This window comes from Ceratotherium simum, chromosome 20 (assembly GCF_057802395.1).
Source record: "Ceratotherium simum simum isolate JZ-2026a chromosome 20, ASM5780239v1, whole genome shotgun sequence".
NCBI lineage: Eukaryota > Metazoa > Chordata > Mammalia > Perissodactyla > Rhinocerotidae > Ceratotherium > Ceratotherium simum.
In genome coordinates, this window is record NC_141919.1 from 30,721,425 (window position 1) to 30,731,794 (window position 10,370).

Below are 10,370 nucleotides of genomic sequence, written 5' to 3' on the forward strand. Positions count from 1 at the left end.
TTCTTTTTTCTCAGGATTGCTTTGGATATTTGGGGTCTTTTATTGTTCCATATAAATGTTAGGATTCTTTGTTCTATTTCCATGAAAAATATATTTGGAATTTTGATAGGGATTGCATTGAATCTGTAGATTGCTTTAGATAATATGAACATTATAGTTCTTCCAATCCATAAGCACAGGATATCTTTCCATTTCTTTGTGTTTTCTTCCAACAATGTCTTACAGATTTCCATGTACAGATCTTTCACCTCCTTGGTTAAATTTATTCTTAGACATTTTATCCTTTTTATTATGATTATAAAGGGGATTGTTTTCTTGATTTCTCTTTCTGCTAGTTCATTGTTAGTGTATAGAAACACAACTGATTTTCACATGTTGGTTTTGTATCCTGCAACTTTACTGTGTTCATTTATTATTTCTAATAGTTTTTTGGTGAATTCTTTAGGGTTTTCTGTATATAGAATCATGTCATTTGCAAATAGTGACAGATTTAATTCTTCCTTTCCAGTTTGGATGCCTTTTATTTCTTTTCCTTGCCTAATTGCTCTACCTGGACTTCCAATGCTATGTTGAATAACAGTGGTAAGAGTGGGCATCCTTGTCTTGATCCTGTTTCAGAGGAATAGCTTTTAGTTTTTCACCATTGAGTATGATGTTAGAAGTGGGTTTGTCACATATGGCCTTTATTATGTTGAGGTACTTTCCTTCTATACCCATTTTATTGAGAGTTTTCATCATAAATGGATGTTCAATCTTGTCAAATGTTTTCTCTGCATCTATTGAGATGATCATATTATTTTTATTCTTCATTTTGTTAATGTGATATAACACACTGATTGATTTGCGGATGTTGAACCATCCCTACATCCCTGGAATAAATCCCACTTGATCATGGTGTATGATCTTTTTAATGTATTATTGTATTCAGTTTGCTAATACTTTGTTGAGGATTTTTGCATCTATGTTCATCGGTGATATTGGCCCACAATTTTCTTTTTTTGTTTTTTCCTGTCTGGTTTTGGTATCAGCATAATCTTGGCCTCATAAAATGAGTTAGGAAGTATCCCTTTCTCTTCAAGTTTTTGGAAGAGTTTGAGAAAGATAGGTATTAAATCTTTGAATGTTTGGTGGCATTCACCAGAGAAGCCATCTGGTCCTGGACTTTTGTTTTCTTGGAGATTTTTGATTACTCTTTCAATCTCCTTACTAGTGATCAGTCTATTGAGATTCTCTATTGCTTCTTGATTCAGTTTTGGAAGGTTATATGATTCTAAGATTTTATCCATTTCTTCTAGGTTATCCAATTTGCTAGCATACAGCTTTTCATAGCAGTCTCTTATAACCCTTCGTATTTCTGTGGTATCCACTGTAATTTCTCCTTTTTCCTTTCTGATTTTATTTGTTTAAGCCTTTTCTCTTTTTTTCTTACTGAGTCTAGCTAAGAGTTTCTCAATTTTTATGTATCTTTTCAAAGAACAGGCTCTTAGTTTCATTGATTTTTTTCTATTGTCTTTTTAGTCTCTGTTTCATTTATTTTCTCTCTCATTTTTATTTTCTTCCTTCTACTGACCTTAGGCTTCATTTGTTCCTTTTTCTAGTTCTTTTAGGTGTAATCTTAGATTGCTTATTTGAGATTTTTCTCGTTTCCTCAGGTAGGCTTGTATTGCTGTAAATTTCCCTCTTAGTATCGCTGTTGTTGCATCCCATGCTAGATTTTGGTATGCTGTATTTTCATTTTCATTTGTCACCAGGTATTTTTTTATTTTTCCTTTGACTTCTTCATTGATCCAACAGTTGTTCACTAGCATGTTGTTTAGTCTCTACATATCTGTGAACTATCTAGCTTTCATCTTGTAGTTAATTTCTAGTTTCATACTGCTGTGGGTGGAAAAGGTGCTTGATATGATTTCAATCTTCTTAAATTTATAGAGACTTGTTTTGATTCCCAACATATGGTCTATCCTTGAGAATGTTCCATGTTCACTTGAAAAGAATGTGTATTCTGCTACTTTTGGATGGAATGTTCCATATATATCGATTAAGTCCATCTGGTCTAAAGTTTTATTTAAGACTGATGTTTCCTTGCTGACTTTCTGTCTGGATGATCTATCCATTGACATAAGGGGTGTATTAAAGTCCCCTACTATTATTATGTTGCCATCAATTTTTCCCTCACCGTCTGCTAATAATTGATTTATATATGTTGGTGCTCCTATGTTAGGTATATATATATTAATAAATGTTATGTCTTTATGGATTGTCACCTTTATCATTATAGAATGCCCATCTTTGTGTCACCTTTTTTGGCTTGAAACCTATTTTGTCTGAAATAATTATGGCTATACCTGCTTTCTTTTGGTTGCCATTTCCTTGGAGTATCATCTTCCATCCTTTCTCTTTGAACCTAAGTTTGTATTTAGAGCTGAGATTGGTCTCCTGGAGGCAGCATTTTGTTGGGTCTTATTTTTTAATCCACCCAGACACTCTGTGTCTTTTGATTGGTGAATTCAATCCATTTACATTTAGGGTGATTATTGATATATGAGGACTTAGTACTGCCATTTTATCTTTTGTTTTCTGGTTGCTCTACATTTCCACTGTTTCTTTTTCCTTGTGTTTCTATCTGTCACTTCAGTTTAGTGGTTTTCTGTGATGTTTTTCTCAGTTCCCTCTTTTTTTTGTTTCATGTCTCTGCTCTGAATTTTTGCTTTGTGGCTACCACGATATTTGTATTAAAGGTTTCATAGATAAGATGGTTCTCTTTCTGCTTAAAGCATCTTGTTTTCATTTGCCTATTGAGGTTTCATCTTTTTCCTCTTCCCTTTCTATGTTTTTGTTGTCTTAAATTATCCCTTTTTATGTTGTGAGTTCATTACCAAATTGAAGTGGTTGTAGTTATTTTTAATGCTTCCTTTCCTGTTAACCTTTACGTAATAATTAAGTGTTTCCCAGGCTATTCTGATATAGAGCTGCAATTTTCTGATTCTGTCTGTCTGTGTATTTATCATCTTGCTTAAAGGTTTGTGTACTTTTGCATTTTCATTTCAGGTAGGAGAGCTCATTTCAGTGTTTCTTGTAAGGCATGTCTAGTGGCAATGAACTCCCTCAGCTTCTGTTTGTCTGAAAAAGCCTTTATTTCTCCTTTGTATCTGAAGGATAACTTTGCTGGATAGAGTTTTCTCGGCTGAAAGTTTTTATCTTTCAAGATTTTGAATATTTCATTCCGCTCTGTCCTGGCCTGTAGAGTTTTTGCCGAGAAATCTGCTGATAGCCTAATGGTGGTTCTGATGTAGGTTATTATTTTTTATCCCCCTGGCTGCCTTTAATATTATTTCTTTGTCATTGAGTTTTGACAGTTTTATTATCATGTGTCTTGGAGAAAGTCTTCTTACATTGAGGTAATTGAGTGTTTTATTAGCTTCATGGATTTTTATATCTAGTTCCTTCCCCAAGTTTGGGACATTACCAGCTATTATTTCTTTACATAAGCTCTCTGCTTCCTCTCTCTCTCTTCTACTTCTGAGATATCCATTATCTTTATGTTGCCCTTTCTAATGGAATCAGATAATTCTTATAGGATTTAAACATTTTTTAAACATCTTAGTTCTCTCTCCTCTTCTACCTGTATCATTTCTAGATTTCTGTCTTTGAGCTGACTAATTCTCTCTTCCATATTGTCTGCTCTATTTCCCATGTTTTCTAATGCATTCTTCATCTCATTTAATGAGTTCTTCAGCTCCAGAATTTCTGTTTGTTTCTTTTGTAGAGTTTCAATCTCTTTGGTAAAGTATTCCTTCTGTTCATTAATTTTATTCCTCTGCTCATTGAAGTGTCTCTATGAGTTTTCTAGTAGCTCACTGAGTTTCTTTATGACAGCTATTTGGAATTCTTTATCAGTTAGATCACAATCTTCCATGATGTTATGTTTACATTTTGGAGAATTGCTATTTTTTGGGTGTGATGACACGTTTCTGTGTCTTTTCATGGTGCTTGATGAGTTATTCCTCTGCTGGAGAGTTTGTCGTACTCAAGACTTTTCTTATTTAGGTATAGCTTTCTTTGTTTTGATTCTAACTGTTGAACTGGTTGGTGATTCTTTTGTTTTTCAGTTGGTGGTGTTTTTCAGTTTTTGGCTTCTCTTACCTGAGCTACCTCTGGCTATATGTAATGATTGGCACTGTCCACCCTCTACCACCTCTGTTAGGGGGGTCGCCAGTATCCTAGTCATTGCTGCCTGCACTTTAGGAAGTCACTGACTCCTTGCTGTTGCTGGTGTGACTGCAGTCACTGGCCTTGCCACCAGGGGCACAGAGATGGCAGACACTCCAGCCATATCTGGGATCGGCTGGGTTGCAAGCATTGCAGCCCTGGTGGGGGAATGGGGAGGACAAGGGTAGAGATGGATTTGGGTTCATGGGGCACCGGCTTCACTGCTGTCTGATTCCTTGTGGCCACAGGCCTGCTACTATTGGGAAGCTGGAGTCATGTGTGCACCTCCAATGCTGCTACTTGATTCTGAGCCGCAGCTGTGGGGTCAGGATCATGGGGCTCTGCCTTCACTGTTGTCTGATTCCCTGTGGCCAGAGGTGCTGCTGCAGTCAGGAGGCTGGAGTCATGTGCACACCTCTGTTGCTGCTGCCGGGTTGTCTGGGGCTGTGGGCAGCTGGCTTAGCTCCTGCAGCGGGGAACTAGGATCATGAGCAATGCCTCCGCTGTTCCCTCAGTTCACTTCGTCTATGTGCTCCAATCCACTCACCTTCATTTGTACTAATATGTGGATCTCTCTGGCATCCAGGTGTGTTAGGCAATATAGCCTTTATTGAGTTATGGATGTTTTGCTCATTGTAGATTGAAGGTAAGAGACCAAGGGAGCATCTCACAATGCCATTCTCTAAGGGTACTTTTTATCTATTCTCTTTTCTTCCTTGAGGACAGGCACATCTTCATTTTAGTACCCTCATGACATCTACCCAATTGTCTTATACGTAATAGGTCTCAATTAATATTTTTGAAATTAATGACTTGTTAAATGGAAACTTTATGGGTGTGTGAAAGGTACCACATCCATGTTGTCATTTTCTCAATCCATCAGAATATGTATTATTCTCTTAACTTTTCTCTTTTATTTAAAGTCTTGGTCTATCATTTGTGAATCACAAATTTGAATTTTAAACACTATTATGATGCCTTGGAAAATTATATGGACTCTTTTTAATCAATTAAAACAATAAATAAGACAATCTGCTGTGAAAATGTGAAAACAAATTACATATCAAATAATATTTAAACAATGGATGGGTTATTGATGGGATATATAAAGTCATGAAAAATTTGCTGTAAAAATATATTTAATGATATGGAAATTGTCTACCATATGTTTTAAGGATGAACTGATTTTCCAATAGTATGTATGATATAATCCAAATATTTTAAAGAAAAATATATGATTAAAATATCTAGAAAAGCATGCATCAAAAAACACATAGATTCTAAACATTAGATTATGTGTGATGTCTATTTTCTTATTCTGTCTTTAAAATTTTCTACAGTGATCAAATACTACTATTGGTAATTAAAAACTACTAATTCTTATTTAAAATTTTTTTTTTTTCATTTTATTTTGAAAAGTCCTTCTCACACCTGGGACACAGCTCAATACCTGAAGCCTGTCCTTTGCTATTTAAGTGATTCATTCTAATCATAGGAAATATTACCTGTCTTTCTTCTGCCATTATTGGATGTAGTTTCTCTACAGAAATTTGTTAGTTTAGTTGGTTTATATTGTTATTTAAGTCTTCTCTCTCCTAGTTGTTTCATTAGTTATTGAAATTGTGGTATTGACATCTTTATTTATATTGAATGAGTTATTTTTCCCTTCAATTTTGTCAGGTTTTACTATATGTATTTTGGGTCTCTGCTGTTAGGTGCATATATTTTATAGTTGCCATATTTTATTAATGGATTGATCCCTTCATCATTATGAAAAGAATGTTACCACTTCACACATGAGGAAACTAAGACTCAGACAGGCTAAGTAATTTGCCAAAGCTGCAATTCCAGTTTAGGTGTTTAGGTTGCAAAGTCCGTATTCTTCCCACTTCTCCATTGTCTTCCAAAAAGGAATTCTACATTTACTTTTCACATTTCATTATGCAAACTATTAATTGCATATACCAAATCCAATGGCAATAAATCATTCTATGTGGGTCTTTACTCTGAGAGTTACTGCTATATTTAGACCTTTGATTTCTAAAAACTTGGTTGTATGATAAGAAAATATTATTCACTCCAGAAATAATACGTTGCATCACAACATTAAATTTTATTCTTTTGTCATCCACATGGTTTCAGTATATTTCACTTAAAGAAAAAGGTGGTAGCCTCTACAAGTCATAAACGACAAAACTAATCTGGCTTTACAGATGAGAAATGAGACATGAAATAAGTTGAAATATAGAACAAAAAAGGAGAGAAAAACTTTGACTTAGAGTGAATATATATTTTTAATCCTCAATTAGAATTATATGATGTAGATTTATTTCCCAACCTTTTTTTTTGCATCAATCTCTATTGTAAAAAAAGATATCTGATGTGATTTGAGTACATAGTTATTTCTATTTTTAACTGTGCTTTTTTGTCAAGAGACTTGTTACCCCATTTTACGCGTATATTTAAAAACAACTTCAGTTAGCACTTCACCTCACTGGATTGTTTGAGATTGATTAATTAAAATGTCCTTGAGATGTGGGGTCTATAAATGGTAATGGTCACATAACACTCACTACAGCAGTCTTGTTGTGGATAATCCAGTCGAAGTAATTTCTGTAGACAAGTGTCTCGCTCACATGTGTGGAACTCTCACTACCTTCTTAGGCAGCTTTTCTATAATTTACTTTCATGGCTTTCAGTTTCAATTGGATTTTATAGGCTTAATGGCTGGGAAATGATTATGGGTAACAATAACTCAGAATTGACCTTTCAGAGTTACCTCCTTTTTGATTGGTTTAGCTAGCAATGCCTCTAATTGAATTTTTCAGCAACAAAAATATGTGCACTAACAGCTGCTGACTTACATTTTATAATTATTATTATTACGTTAGATAAATATTTAAGTAGTTAAGAAAACCATGGTAGTAGAACAAAGTCATCCACAGTAACACAAAGTCAATGTGTCTATATGAAAATATTCCACACTCAAATTAATCATGCTTCTTTGTGTTAGAAACCCTTTGGGAACTATTAAAAATGAAATTGCAATCAACTGACAACTGGAGTACTGAAATTACATAGGACATAGTAGAAATATGGATACTAGAGAAGTAGAAGTCAATCCCAGCTGCAACTAGAAGGAAGATCACTGCAAGATGTAATTTCTGTACATGCAAAGCAGTTAATACAATGTCAGGTACATTAAACATACTATGCCTTTTCATACTCACAAAATTCTATGAGGTACACATTAGTATTATATCTGAGTCCATTTTACAGATAAGAAACTGAGGCAGAGAAAGGTTAAGTTATTGCTCAAGTAACTTCACACTGCCAGTAAGTAGTAGAGGAAAGCTTTTTTGTTCCCTCAGATACCTGATTCTGGAGCCAGATATCTTTATCATACATAACACTAGAATACAACAGATACTCCACTAACTGTAAGCTTTTTGACTCTCTTCTCTTTTCTACCAATATTAAGTAATATAAGTTTTCACGAGAGGGAACTTTCTGGAAGGAAAGGGAAGGCTCCACAGAGGAAGTGGTAAAGAGCTTGAACTAAAGGGAAGATATGATTTGGATAGGCAGATGAGGAAATGAAGACCATTCTAGATAAGGAAGAGTAGATGGTGATGGAAAGTTTGAGGCAGGACTAAGCTTATCATGCTTATGAGAGATTGAGGAGACTGAAACTAGGAAAGTTTGTAGGGAGATGTAGGAGATAAAGCTGGAGAGATAAGGCAAGCCCAGTGGATAAAATGCCTTGAAAAATTAGGCAGAACATATTAGTTTTGACTTGGGAGAAGACAGATTTCTGAGATCAGAGGGATGTGTAGTTAGTATTAACAGGGTAAATTAATGGAAGATAAAGACTGCATTCAGATTTCAATAAAGTTATTTAACCTTTTTTAAATTCCAATTTTTGTCATTTGCAAAATGGTGAAAATAATATGTATCTCAAAGGACTACTGTGAGCATTAAATGAAATAATATATAAAGCACATAGTAGAGTGTCTGAAGCACTAAGTGATTTATATGAGGTGTCTGCTAAAATTATTATTTTAATGGTAGGAGTAATAGAAGAAAAAAGAGGAAGAGTGGAGTAGTGGGAGGGGGAGGCTCAACAGTGGCCATTATCATAGAATCTTATAAACTTTATCTTCTCTGGTGGGATTTAGGAACTGAGCAGGTTTATAATGTAAGATATTACAAGGTTCTTTTGAAACATTTCATCTCCGGGTTACTCCCAGGCAAAATTTAGAAGTCCTGCTATCAAGCTCTCAAGATTTCATACTAAGTGTGCCTCACATCCCTCTCTAATTGCCTGTTGACCGGTATTGCCCCCTCTACACGGCAGTCACTTAGATCTGCCTCTGCTGAGTGAGGCACCAGGCTACAGTCACCTCCATCCACCTGTGTCTGTCTTGTCACTCAGAACCTTGTTACATAGTTGCTATCAATATGAATTAAGGCATATCTAGTTGATAAAGGCTTAACGTAATCTGCTAAAACGTGGATGCAATTTTGGATTGTTTGTAGATGAACATTTTATATTATAATTATTTTTTTCATTTTAACAAATATTAGAAAAATGCTTGTTTTTTAAACCTGTTAGTGATATTAAAATTTCTTTTAACATATTTAGTTATACTAATCCATTTAGAATAATGGGTTCTAACCATTTGAATAAAATAGAAATCTATGTGTCTAAGTAGATATAGATAGATAGATAGATAGATAGATAGATAGATAGATAGATAGATAAAAAGGATTTTCCTTACAGTAGAATTTCAAGTAATAAGTACAGAGGAAATAATGGAGTTTTAAAATCATCAGTAGAGGCTACAAGCAATGGATGAAAGTTTGAGAAAGAAGAGGATATTTACAGAGTCTCAAAAAATCTCTCTATAAAGTACTCATTAATTATGAAAGGAAAACTGTAATTTTAAAGTGGAGAAACCTGTAGACTGTGTCTAGGTTTGTTGGTTGGTTTGTTTCTAGTGCAAATAATGCTAGGAACATTATTGGAAATGACTGCTCTTGCACATTTATAAGCATTTCTTTAGGATATATTTCTAGGAGTGGAAATTTTGTGTCACAGGTTACACACATCTTTAACCCAATGAGAAAATACCAAATTGTTTCCCAACTGATTGTCCCAATATACATTCCCACCAGCGATGTGTATAAAAGTTCCCATTCTTACACATCTTCACTAACAATTAGTAATGATGCCATATTTTTTAGTTTTGTCAGTCTAGTGGGCATAGAAATATTTTTCATTATGTTTTGATTTGCATTCATCTTATTGCTACCATTTTTTCACTCAGTTACAAGGCATTCATTTGTGAAATTCCTGCTCATGACTTTGTCTATTCTTTTGATGGCTTGTCTTTTTGGTTATCAATTTTCAGGAGTCTTGGGCCGGCCCTGTGGCTTGGTGGTTAAGTGCGCGCGCTGCAATGCTGGTGGCCCGGGTTCGGATCCCGGGTGCGCATCGAGGCACCACTTCTCCGTCCATCCTGAGGCCGAGTCCCACATACAGCAACTAGAAGGATGTGCAGCTATGACATACAACTATCTACTGGGGCTTTGGGGGGAAAAGATTAAATAAATAAAATCTTAAAAAAAAAAAAAAAATTTTCAGGAGTCTTTTTTATATGTTGTGTTGTTTGTAAGTTACACGTGTTGAATAAAGTTTCTTGTTTCACTTTTTATTTTCTGTATGGAGTACAGAGGCTTTTAACAAGCCGCTGTTTCTATTTCTATTGCTATAAAATTTATCAATCTTTTCCTTCATGGACTGTACTTTACTTTTCAAAATCTTATTATAGAATCCTACATGTCCTAATTATAAAGAGACTATCTTTTATTTTCTTCAAAAAATTTGAAGCCTTGTTTTAGGTTTAAGTCTTTAATCCATCTAGACTGGACGGTATGAGGTAGGAAGCCAATTTTAATTTTTCCATTTGGAAAACCAATTATCCTAGGTCATTTATTAAATAAACCATCCTTTCTCCATCAACCTGCACCTCCCCTCAATTTTTAAAGGTCAAGTGTCCATATATGAGGGTCTATCCATATACGTGGGACTCTATTCTGTTCCTTGGCCTATTTGTGTAATCCTAAGCCAATAACACATTTTCTTAATTATTATAACA

The 10,370-nt window shown here is 34.7% G+C and overlaps 1 long non-coding RNA gene across 1 annotated transcript in view; it reads left to right on the plus strand.

Annotated features, from left to right (window-relative positions):
• The window catches only part of LOC147914394 (uncharacterized), a 776,468-nt gene extending 766,627 nt beyond the window's left edge, over positions 1-9,841 (plus strand). The window contains exon 3 of the long non-coding RNA XR_015555439.1: positions 9,624-9,841. This is a non-coding gene — a long non-coding RNA (uncharacterized LOC147914394). The remainder of the gene's footprint in view (positions 1-9,623) is intronic.
• The last annotated feature ends 529 nt before the right edge of the window (positions 9,842-10,370 follow it).